Consider the following 13,283-nt stretch of genomic DNA (forward strand, 5'->3'; position numbering starts at 1 on the left):
GAGAAAAAAAAGGGAGGGGTAAGATAAGATACACTAGCAGAAACCCTCTCACACCAAAACACCTAAAATATTTTAAAGTGCCATTTAAAATGAATTTTCAAGCTTATATGAAAGTAGGGAAAATTCTTTAAAACCAAGAATGAAGATGGAAGAAGAGTCTGGGAAGGTAAGGGGTCACTGAATGTGCTGGGTGCCTGGGAGACATCTACTTCTACTCTCTCTGCCCATAGCTCTAGGGAGCACCCACAGGGAAGGAAGGAGGTCGAAGGCCCCAGCATACAGCCGGGACTGGCAGAGGGCTATACAGTTAGTTAAATGGTAGAATAGGAGAAAAAAAACTGCAGGGGTAGCAAAAAAATCACATCTGTCTGCTTGATTCTAGATGGAATTATTTTTACCCCTTAAGAATTTGCAGCTTCTACTTGAAAGTAAGGTAGATTTGAGGCATTAATATACAATATTTGCTTGTTATGAAAAAGTCAATAATTTTCATTTAAAATGGACTCAGTAAATATATAGAACATTCAAACAGCACCATTAACAAACTTTGATGAGCACAAAAAAAAATTAGCAAGAATCAGTTGGAGAGTATAAATTATTTGCAAGAACAAATAATACATTAAAATGGGTTATATTAAAAGACATAAGAAAGTTTCAACAAAAATCAAAGAATAAAGAACATAACTTCTGATATTAATACAATTAAGTAAGAAATAAATTTTATGCCAATTTTTAAAAATATATGCTTCTATATATTCATAGTCAAGAAAATAAAATCAGGAAACACTTGGAATTGAATGATAATAAAAATGCCTCCTATTAAATTCTGTATATGGAACTAAAGTCATACTGTGCTTAAAGGCTGAAAATTAATGGGCTAATTTTTCAACTTAAGAAGTATAAAAAAAATAATAGATTAAATCCAAAGGAAGTTGAAAGAAGGAATAGTAAAGATATAAAAATTAATGAAGTAAAAAAAGATAAGAGAATCCACAAAGACAAAAATTAGTTGTGTATAAAGACTGATTTTTATAGCAGAAATAAAAGGAACTCAGTAGAAAGATTGGAAAATAAAATTGAATAAGTTCCCCAGAAAGGGGAACAAAAAGACTAAAAAAAGGAAAATAAAAGACTTAAAATTTAGAGAATCAGTCCAAGAGATCTAACATACAAATTCCAGAGTTCCATAGTTCCTGGAGAACGAATGAACGGGGAAGTAAATTACTGGATCATCAAAATTCAACAGAATTTCCCAGAAATCAAAGTAGCAAGTATTCAGAGTAAAAGGGCTCAGCCCAAGGAAGCTGTTTGTGAAATTTCAGTAAACTGAGGACCCCGCCCCCCCCCAAAAAAAAGAAAAGAAAAAGAATTTTCTAGCTTCCAGAGAGAAAAATTGGTCTTCATATAAAAGTTATGAATCAGAATGTCATTAGACTTCCAAAGTCATAACTAACGGGAACAGAGGGACACACTGTAACTCCAGGTGCCTATTCATCAGGACAATAAAGATGCCATAACATAACTTTTTATTTCACTTTTGTAGTGAGTTATAGTACCTAAATTTGTTGAATATTGAATGCATAAATGGTACTTCTTGCCATGTGTTTTTTATTTCAGGATATATTATAGCAAGAAGTCTATTTGCTATACATTAATTCTGCCCCCCCCCCGAGAAATTTGCCCTCACTGTAGCAACAGTGGAAGCCAGAAGACAATGAAGCAATGTCTTCAAAATTCTGAAGGAAAATCATTTCCAAGAATTATATACCCAGCCAAACTATCAAGTAAGAGTGAAGGTAGAAGAGAGATGTTTTCAGGCATGCAAAATCTCAAAAACAATTGATTTCCAATGCACCACTTTTGAGAAGAGAGGGAGTAAGCCAAGAAAGAGGAAGACATGGGACTTTGGGAAATAGAGATGTGACACAGGAGGGAAGAATCCAGGAGCGATGGTGAAGAGAGGTTCAGAGGAGATTGCTGTACAGCGGGCCAAAAGGCCACCAGTCTCCATGGGATCAGGTCACAGGATTCAAGGAGACATCTTTAAGAAGATCAAAGTCACTAGGTATTGTCAAGAAAATGGAAAATACTATTGGGTTTGAATGTAGTGAGCTAATGATGAATATATGAAAAACTGAACAAAATATTAATTTCAAAGAAAAAAGAATGTTCAGGAAAGGTAAAGTAGAATGTCTAGAATGTGGCTCAGCTGTAACTGATGTAAACATTGAATATTAAGCCAAAATTATGACATAACTTTAGTAGCAAGGTATGAGGACAGTGACTAGTGAGGGCAAGGATGTGAATAGGAGCTAAATTCCCATCTTCCAAAGTAGAAACGTCAATAGATAATGCCTAAAACAGAAAACTCGAAGCAGCAATATAAGCATATTTTTAGAGATATTAAGATAAATATCAAGAATCAGCTAAAAGAATTGAAAACAGTTGTAGGAAGTGGATTGATGAGGAAGAGGAAGAGAGGATTGGTTTTTTTCTCCTGATAATCTTAAGTAAATTTGGGGAACATAAAGGAATTGTCTCATCGATATTTTAATTTTTATCCCTTTGACTGCCAGTGAGGATGAACATTTATTCATAAGTATAAAATCGTTTGTATTTTTGTTACTAATTGTCTAATTCTCCTTCATGTATTTTTTTGAAATATTGTTCTGTTTTTCAGAACTCTCTCCATATTAAAAATAGTAACACTTTTTTTTCAGTAGTTGCCAATATACTTATGCAGCTCAAATTCTCAAATCTTTGTGAGTAAATAAGTGGAACTAAGGGAGAAATATCAAGTCATAAGACTGTGGGCTTTGGAACCAGGCAAATCTGGGTTCCCATCATACTTCATCACTTCTGGTTGTGTGACATTGGGTAAATTACTTAGCATTTCTGCATCTCAATTTCCTCATCTGTAAAACAGAAATAATAATAGTTGTGAGGATTCAAATATATATATATGTTTTATTAGCAGATATGTTAGCAGATCACATAGTAGGTGTTCAGGAAATGTTAATGTGGGTAACCAATTTTCAGAAATTAGGCAACTTGATAATGGATCTTAAGTGGTGATTAAATGTAAATATTATGTTGAGGGTATTCTAGAAGTCTTGATCCTATCATAAGTAGCTTTTCTTACATTTGACAGAGGTCTAAAAGGGCACAACACTCTTACGGGAAGGTCAGCCTTTTTGTTCTATTCAGGCCTTCAGCTGATTGGACGAGGCCCACCCACATTAGGGAGGGCGATATGCTTTCCTCAGTCTGTCATTTCACATGTTAGTCTCATCCCCAGACACCCTCACTGACACACCCAGAACGTTTGACCAAATAACTGGGCATCCCAAGGCACAGTCAAGTTAACATAAAATTAACCATCACATCATATAAGTGCAATCATACAGTATTTGTCCTTTTGTGACCGTCTTATTTTGTTTATCATAGTGTACTCAAGCTTCCTCCATGTTGTAGCATACGTCTGAATTCATTCTTTTTTAAGGCTGAAAAATATTCTTTTATATGTATACACCACATTTTGTTTATCCATTTGTCCATCAGTGGACACTTGGGTTGCTTTCACCTTTTGGCTATTGTGAAAATGCTCCTATAAGCATGGGTGTGTGTATAAATATCTCTTTTAGTTTCTGCTTTTAATTCTTTTGAGTATATACCCAGAAGTGGAATTTCTGAATCACATGGCCATTCTATTTTTAATTTTTTTGAGGAAACACCATAATATTTTCCACAGCAGCTGCACCATTTTATATTCCCACCAACAGTGTACAAGGGTTTTAATTTCTACATATCCTCATTAACGCTTGTTATTTTTTGCTTTTTTTTTTTTTCTTATAGCAGCCCTCCTAATGGGTGTGATGTGGTTATTAGTTTCTTTTACATTTAAATTTTAATCATTGTATGTCTATTTTTTTTCACTTTTACTAGATTCTTTGGCATTACCTCTTTAAGACTGTAGGCCCAGGTGTCAAGAGACGATGCCTAAATCAGTACTATTTAGTGGTAATTTTCAAAAGAAAATATAGTAAATAGACACTAGAGAAGAATAGGAAGTCATTAGTTTGGGGCTAAACAGTCAAAATAGGTAGCAAAGAAGAAGTAAGCATGGATGTGGGTGGTGTGTTATGGAAAATCTTTTTCTCAGAACCAAATGGTTGTAATAAACAGTCCTTTATATATAGTTGGAGTGGGAGGCAAGAGGGAGGAAAAGTCACCATCTAAGATGACTTCGTACAAAGCGCACTGCCCATCACTGTAGTCACAGAAACATTAGCACGTATGTCTAGTAGTAAAATGTCAATTTAATAACAGCTTCAAAAACTGTTAGAAGTAGAAAAGTGGACACCAGGGGCTGGGGGGCGTGAAGAATAGGGGGAGCTTGGTAGACGGGTACAAGCTTCCAGTTATAAGATGAATAAGGTCTGAGGATCTAATATATAATATGGTGACTCCAGTTGATAACACTGTACTGTATAATTGAAATTTGCTAAGAGAGTAGAACTTAAATGTTCTCACCAAAAAACTACTACTACTACTACTACTACACACACACACACACACACACACACACACACACACACGGTGATAGATATATTAAATGGAGGACTTTTTTCACAATGTATGCATATATCAAATCATGAGGTACACTTTAAATATCTTACAGTTTTATTTGTCAATTATGCCTCAAAGCTAAAAAACAAAAAAACTCTCTTTGAACATAGATGATGCTTAACCCTTTTTCTAAACTATTGATCTCCATGCACCTAACCCTTAACAGCCTTTTCTCAATTAAACAAGAGACCCCAGAATTTAATTGTAAATGATTATCTAAAATTGCCGTTGTGAATTTTTTGTGTTATGATCAAATCATGTGTGATATCCATTTTATTTTTTACTCAATTTATTGGGGGTGACATTGGTTAATAAAATTATATAGGTTTCAAGCATACAATTCTATAATACATCATCTGTATATGGCATTGTGTGTTCACCATCCAAAGTCAAATCTCCTTCTGTCTCCATGTATTTGACCCCTTTGTTCTTTTCTGCCTCTGCCACCTGCCTTTCCCTCAGGTAACCACTATACTGTTGTCTGTGTCCATGAGTGTTTGTTTGTTTGTTTGTCTTGTTCATTGGTTGCTTTCAGTTTTATATCCCAAAAATGAGTGAAATCATACGGTTCTCAACTTTTTCCATCCAACTTAATTTCGCTTAGCATGATAATTTCAAGATCCATCCATGCTGTTGCAAATGGCAGTATTTCATCTTTTCTTATGGCTGAATAATATGTACCACATCTTTATCCAATGATCTATCAAAGGAGCTTTGGTTATTTCTATGTCACGGCCGCACTGTAAATAGGGGTACATATATATCTACAAGTAAATGTTTTCAAATTTTTCAGGTGGATGTTCAGAGGAGGTATTGCTGAGTCATATGATAATTCTATTCTTAATTTTTTGAGGAACCTCCATACTGTTTTCCATAGTGGCTGTACCAATTTACATTCCCACCAGCAGTGTATGAGGGTTCCTTTTTCTCCACAACCTCTCCAACACTTGTCATTACTTGTTTTGTTGATAATAGCCATTCTAACAGATGGTTTGGATTTGCATTTCCCTAATAGCTAGTGTAGTTGAGCATTTTTTCATGTCTATGGACTGTTTGTATATCTTCTTGGAAGCAGTGTTTGTTCATGTTCTCTGCCCATTTTTTAATTAGATTGTTTGTTCTTTTGTTGAATTATATGAGTCTTTATATGTTTTGGATATTAGCTCCTTATCAGAGATGTTGTTTGTAAATACCTTCTCCCATTCAAAAGGTTGCCTCTTTGTTTTGTTGATGGTTTCTTTTGCTGTGCAGAAGCTTTTTAGTTTGATATAGTCCCATTCATTTATCTTTGCTTTTACTTCCCTTGCCTTTGAGGTCAAATTCATAAACTCCTCTCTAAGACCAAGGGCCATGGGTTTGGTACCTATGTTTTCTTCTATGCAATTTATTGAGTCAGGTCTTATATTTAGGTTTTTGATCCAGTTTGAATTCATTTTGGGGTTTGGTGACAAATAGCCACCTACTTTCATTTTTTCTCCGTATGACTTTCCAATTTTCCCAGCACCATTTATAGAAGAGGCTTTCTTTTCTCCTGTGTATGCATTTGGCTGCTTTTTCGAAAATTACTTGCCCATATATATGTGGATTTATATTTGTTTTAGTTCTTAATTCTGTTCCATTGGTCTGCGTGTCTGTTTTTCTGTCAATACTATACTCTTTTGATTGTTGTTGCTTTGTAGTATAATTTGAAGTCAGGGAGTATGATAGCTCTGGCCTTGTCCTTTTTTCTCAGAATTACTTTGGTTCTTTGAGGTCTTTTGCATTTTCATACAAATCTGATGATTTTTTGTTCTATTTCTTAGTTAAAAATGCCATTGGGATTTTGATGGTGATTGCATTAAATCTGTATATTGCTTTGGATAATATAGCCCTTTTAACTATGTTAATTCTTCCCACCTGCAAACACAGAATATCTTTCCATTTCTTTTGTGTCTTCTTTAATTTTTTTTAATAATGTCTTGTAGTTTTCAGTGTATAGGTCCTTCACATGCTTCGTTAGGTTTATTCTTGGGTATTCTTTTTGTTGCAATTACAAAAGGAACTGTTTTTCATTTCTTTTTCTGAAATTTTTTTATTAGTATATAGCAACGGAATGAATTTTTATACATTAATTATGTATTCTGCAACTTCGTTTATTGTTTTTAATAGTTTTTTGGTAGACTGTGTAAAAAATCATGTTGTCTGTAAAAAGTGACAATTTAGCTTCTTTATTCCCAGCTTAGATGCCTTTTATTTATTTCTCTTGCCTGATTGCTCTGGCTAGGACTTCCATTACTGTGTTGAGTAACAGTGGTGAGAGCAGGCATCCTTGTCTTATTCGTGATCTTAGGAGAAAAGCTTTCAGTTTTTCACCGTTGAGTATGGTGTCAGCTGAGAGTTTGTCATATGTGGCCTTTATTATGTTGAAGTACTTTCCTTCTATACCCATTTTATTGAATGTTTTCACCATAAATGGATGTCGTATCTTGTCAATCCTTCTTCTTCATCTATTCGTATGATCATATGATTTTTATCTTTTATTTTCTTTATGCAATGTATCACACTGATAGATCTGAATATGTTTGTGCCCCTTGATTGTGATGTATAATCTTTTTAATGTATTGTTGTATTTGATTTGCTAGGATTTTGTTTAGGATTTTGCATCTGTATTCATCAGAGATATTGGTCTGTAGTTTTCTTGATATGTTTTCTTTTAATCTACCGTGTCATTTGAAGTAAATAATTCTTTAAGCATAACCCACTGTGATTATTTTTAACAAAGGATTAATTTGCTTAATAAGCATTTATCACATCCCTAGTCAGAATATACAAAGACCTCTGGCCTCTAGGAGCTTACGGACTAAATATGGGGAAGAGAAAGTACATTTTGGTGATTGAAGTAACTAGGGAAAAACAGTGCTAGACAACGTCTGATTGAGTATGGAAACTATTTCATGCAAAGTTACTGAGTGCCCACTGTATGCTGTGCAATGTGCTGTTCACTGGGGGAATAGCAGTGAGTAAACCAGTCCCTTGCCCTCATGGAATTTATAATCTTTTTAGACTGTGTTATATTTAAAAGCTTAGTGTTTGCTCTGTTAGTCAGTAGCTTTTGAATTGTGCTTTGGAGCCTGTCATAAAGAATTTGGTCTTTGTCTCAGGTTCCTGGCACAGATAGGGGTGTCTTATTCATGAACCCCTTTGGATTACACTTGAGTTTACAGTAATGAGGTGACTCACGGTGGGACCCCATATAACTCAATGGGGGCTGGTCATGCCGGAAAGACCAACTGTGTGATTAAGAGGGTGGAGGCTAGCGGCCCAACCTCCTGACCTCTGGAGAGAGGAAGAGCTAGAGATGGAACTCAATCACATGGCCAAAACCCCGGACACCAAGCTTCCTGGTAGTGGGCACGCTGATGTGTTGGGAGGGTGATGCACCCTGGTTCCAGGGAGAGAGGACACAGAATCTCCATGCTTGGGACCCTCCCAGGTTTCTTCCTGTATGACTCATTTGGCTGTTCTTGATTTGTATCCTTTACAATAAAACTGTAATCGCACGTATAGTGCTTTCTTAGTGTCCTGTTGTTATGTGCAGTCGTTGCCTCTGGGGAAGAAGACTGAGGGCCTGGGCGGGAGGCAGATGACACGTCCATGAGTACATCTATGCGGTGTGAACCTGGTGCCATGTGCTCCTTGTACTTCCTTCAGTCAAAAGCTATTTTTACAGGGAGAATGAGTAAGTTAGTCTATGTCTGTTGACTTGAAACGATGTGTAATTAACAAAGCAAGTTGCAGAGTAATGGGCATAATAGTAATAATAGCAACAGACATAATATAATAATAGGCATAATAGTAAAAGAAAGGAAAAGAAGTGAACAGTCCCTCCACATGCTCATGTTGGCACATGTCGTGTGAGTTCCGGGAGAGGTGGGTCACCCACCAGTCTGTGAACATGATTACCTCACAGGGGGGGACGATGAAAGGGAGAAATGTTTATTTCTTTCGGTATTATTTTAAATTACAAAAACAACATGTGCTTGTTCTGAGAAACACAGGTTCGAACAAGTGTGTGTCATTTTTGTAATTTGAAGAAGGAAGGAAGGGAGAGAAGGTGGAAGAAAAAATATCTCATACCACCATGCCCACATCACAAACCCAGTGAACAAATCGACAAAACAAGTAGGAGCTCTCACCTATAGCTTTGCCTTCAGCCAGAGACAGACTGACGGCTCCCTCCCTTTGCTCTGCCACTTGGTCAGCGAAGTTTCAGGAACAGGTCCCTAACACGACCCTAACACACGGGTGTTGCTGTCACTCAGGACGAGCCCAGCCCTTCAGGACAAGAGTCTTCTCCAAACCCTCCAAGACCTGTAGGCCCCTGTGTAGGTGGAAGAGACACTTCGCTGTGTTTGTAAGTGAAACGAACAAAAGCAAAATGTCAATGCCCTCCGATGGTTAAGAAATTTAGCCTTGCCCAGTAACTATTAAATAATTTGGAGAGCAAAATGCGATAGAGGTAGAAAGCATAATGATGCCAGATGCCCCTAAGACAGGGGAGGGGTCATGGGAGGCACCTGTGCATAAAGCAGTATTGGGGGGCGGGGTGCAAACCCACTTCCCAGCCTCCCTCTTGCACCCCCCTGGGTGCTCCCAGCCGCAGTCAGCCTGAGGGCTTCTCCTTTGCCACTGCTACAATGGGCATTGTGCCCCTTGGAAACCAACGGACAGCACAGACTTGATTGCCCAGCTCAAGGTGGAAAAAACGCTTATGCACATCAAACAGGCAAAGATTCTTTTTAAAGCCTTGGTAACAAAGGTGAAAATGGGGTAGGAGGCTCACCTTACACATCACGGGCGGGCGTGTAAAGTGGTACAGTTATTCTGGAATGCAGTATCGGGCCTGCAAACGTTTTACAGCCCTCTAGCACTCCAGCTTGAGGAAATACACAGAGATGCCATCAGGGATTTGGTCCAAGGATGTTTTGTGCAGCATTATTTATACTGAAATACCGAAAACTAATTGTTCAGTAGGAACGACTAACTAAATTATGCGACAGTCATAACATCTTCACAATGTGATGTTTAAAAGGCTAGGAAGCAAAACTATATATCCAACATGATTCCAATTTTTAAAAAATGAGAAATGTATAATAAGGATAAAATTCAGGTTATATCTAAGTGATCCATTCATGAATAATTATAAATTTTTGTTTATGCTTTTTATGTTTTAAAATATTTCTGCCATAAGCATACATTCACTTATTATTGGAGGAAACAATAAAATAGAACATCAGCTCTATTCCTACACCAAGAGGACGTGTAGGAACGAATTCTCCTTGACACATTTAAATCCATGAATTTGGGACAACCCAATTTGACCAATTTTAGGTCATTGAGAGTCTGTTTCTGAATTCTTAGATTTCCCTAAGGTCCTAAAATATCTACCTATTTAGCTACTGAGGAGCCATTACTCCCAGGAAAAACAGTCCCAAAAGAAATATAACAGTATTCTTTCATTTTTCTCTTTCTTCAAGAAATGTCTCTATACATATAGGAATTCGACAGCAGTTTGTGCTCCTCATGCATTTTAAAGAACTGGCAATGGGATTATGAATAGAATTCGTGCAGATGGAATGTAAATATCACCCTGAACTGAATTGGTTCCTCATCCTGTCCAGCCAATCTGGACATGTCTTCTGTGAACCCAGAGCTCAGGAGAAGGTGTGGGCTGAGATGAAGCATGAGCACTTGTATCACAGTCGAAATCCTGGGAGCAACCTCCATCTAAATCAGTGATTCTCAGCAAGGAGCAGTTCTGTCCCCCAAAGAACATTTGGCTGTCTAGAGACATTTCTGATTTTCAGAATTGGGGACAGGGTAGTACTGGCATCTAGTGGGTCAGGCCACTAAACATCTTGCCGTGAGCTGGACAACAGCTTACAACAAAGAATGTTCTGGCCTAAAATATCAAAAGTCCTTAAATTGAATAATCCTAATCTAAAGGGCTCACAGATACCTTAGACTCAAAACTGAATCCATCTCTTCTCCACAAAACTTGCTTTCCCTCCCGTATCCCTGTGCTAGTCGGTAGTAGCCCATTTTAATCCATTCACCAAATTAGAAACCTTAGGTGCCTCTTAAACCTTTTCATACCGTTACTTCTCACATCCCAATGACAGCCGAGTCCTGTCGAGTCCCTCGTGCATAGCCATCTACGCTTTTCTCTCTCCTCGGCCTCCCTGCCTCTGCCCCGGTTCGCAGCTTAACCACAGCATCCAATCTTGTCACCCTCTCGTCTCTTCTCCGCATAAGTTACAGGATGATCTTTCTAAAATGCAGATCCAATCGTGTCATTCATTGCGTGATATCTTTCACTGATTTCCCTTCACCCCCAATTGCATAGTATATCTAATTGTATACACTTAATATATATATTTGTGCATATATATTTGTATGCATTCTACATAAATCGTATCTATTTAATAATTGTACATATAATAGTGAATAGACACTATTTATTATTCTAATCCCAACCCAAATTCCAGTTTCTTCGAGAAGTCTTCTCTAACTTATCCTAAGTCAACTTCCCTATCACATTCTCTTATACTACCGTGTATGTCCCCTTTATAGCATTAAGCACCACTGTAATTTTACATTTGTTTGTGATTCTTTGATTAATACCTTTCTTCCCACTAAAGCGTGAGCCCTATGAGGGTAGGAACTATGTCTTCTGTGGTTATTGTATTGTGTTTCATTCATAGCATCTACTACAGTGACTGGTACATAGTAGGGACTCAGTAAATATTTGTTGAATGAGTGAATGCCTGAATAAAATAAATGAGATAATATTTTGAAAGCTCTTAGCATAGTCCCTGATTTGTTTTAAGCCATCAGTAAATCTAAGCTGTTAGTGATGATTAAAATTCGCAAATGCATTTACCGTAAAATTGCGTTTTAGTACCATGAAACTAGTGTTTCCTTGGATGCTTTGGAAAATGCTGGTATGGGTGGTCTTTTGGGGAATTTGGCTATGAAAGAAAAGAAAGAGGTGGGAAGTAGCTAGATAAGGATTCAGGATCAATGAAAAGTATTAGCTTCTTGATGGAAAAGTCTGCAGGTATCAGGGCAGAGAAACACAAATATTTCATCGAATTATTTTTTTCCACCGAGAATATGTTTTTTTTAGTAAACACATTACACATCATAGCATCTTAATGGTGCAGCCGGGTCTCTGAGAGCTCCATGCCTTCAGACACCCTATGGCAGTTTCTGTCAGAAGCCCCTCTGGCTGAAGCCAGGTATAATTGACCCTGAGTTTAGGAGGAGTGTAGGGTCACTGCAGCGCCATGCGGGAGGGTAGAATATGTTTTGTGCCCAAGGAATCTATAAGTGTGTCTCTTGGTTGTCAGTCAACCAGTTTAGTAGTACATCAACAGATGCCGACACTGCAGGATCCTGGTAACCAGGTACTCGGGCCCCGCAGGAATGAGCGTCTGGGTCATTGTACTAGGTAGGCCACCGAGACCAGCATGGGTGCTAACAGAGGTTAAAGGGAATCTAGAATGGGGAAAGGAAGAGGTGGGTGTGGGGTGTCAGATACAGTCTCCAGGCAACTGCTGCAGTGGGGCTTCCGTTCCCCCCAGGAAACAAGACCAACCAGAGTGTTTGGGTAAGCTATTTGCAGATGAGGTGAATTGACTATAAAAAGGCACGGGGGTATGAGTGGCCGAAGAGTGGATGAGAGTGAGCCCAGACACCCCTACCTCAGATGCTGGTGGCTCACAGCTGTGTCCCGCACAGGACATTGCCTGCTGATGGCTCACAGCTGTGTTCCGCACAGGACATTGCCCTCCACCACGGGGAACTGTCCCCACTCCCTACCCCGTCTCCCCCGCCCAGAGCAGCCAGTGGCCAATGACTGGCTACTGGAGAAACACAAAGGCCCAGCTGGTTTACTCAACATGGGACAACATCGAAATGCCATCCTCCCTCCCGAGGGGACCGCAGGACTAGAGGAGCTCCTGGACTCTCCCTCTGCTCAGCGTGCCGTCCTTGCTTCTGTACAGGTGGATTACCTGAGACCACGCCCCCCAAAACCTTCCGCTTGCAACTCCCTGTCTCAGAATCCGTTTCTGGGACCTGACTAAAGACAGGGAAGCTTGGAAGATGGCACTCTTGCCAGGACCTAGACATTCTTGGTATGGCCACCGTGACTTATGCCACCGTGACTTATGACACGAGGTGACTCTGTGGTTAGAGGACAGGGGCAAAGAGATGTGGACCATCCATTGTAGATGCTTGGAAATAATCGAACACTCTACTTAGGACGTAAAGGTCCTGAATGAGCAATGGGGTTAAGTAAAAAAATTTGTATTATTAATGTTAACAAGACCTCGTTTGTTGAAAGATGATGGCGAAGTCCTGGAGAGAGCTAGGGAGTATTCTAAGAAAGCAGACATGTGTGTCTCTCCCACAGTTAGACTGTACTGTGCCATGCTGAAATAGCTTTACCTTTATTTTTTTTCTCTTTACTTTTTATTTATTTATTTTTATTATTATTATTTTTTGTTATGATGACATTGGCTAATGAAATCCAGTAAGTTTCAAGTGTATAATGCAACAGTAAGACATATATATATATAGGACTGTGTAGTCACTGCCCATCGGTAAAT

General features: G+C 38.4%; 1 long non-coding RNA gene across 5 annotated transcripts in view; it reads left to right on the forward strand.

Annotated features, from left to right (window-relative positions):
• Positions 1–13,283, forward strand: part of LOC107195869 — a 49,431-nt gene that overhangs the window by 3,424 nt on the left and 32,724 nt on the right. Inside the window, exon 3 of one of the 5 annotated variants that reach the window (XR_001517171.2) lies at positions 1,618–2,065. The exons of the other annotated variants lie outside the window; for them this stretch is intronic. This is a non-coding gene — a long non-coding RNA (uncharacterized LOC107195869). The remainder of the gene's footprint in view (positions 1–1,617; positions 2,066–13,283) is intronic. 5 annotated transcript variants of the gene reach the window in all.

The sequence above is a fragment of the Pteropus alecto genome, unplaced genomic scaffold (genome assembly GCF_000325575.1).
Source record: "Pteropus alecto unplaced genomic scaffold, ASM32557v1 scaffold35, whole genome shotgun sequence".
Classification (NCBI taxonomy): domain Eukaryota; kingdom Metazoa; phylum Chordata; class Mammalia; order Chiroptera; family Pteropodidae; genus Pteropus; species Pteropus alecto.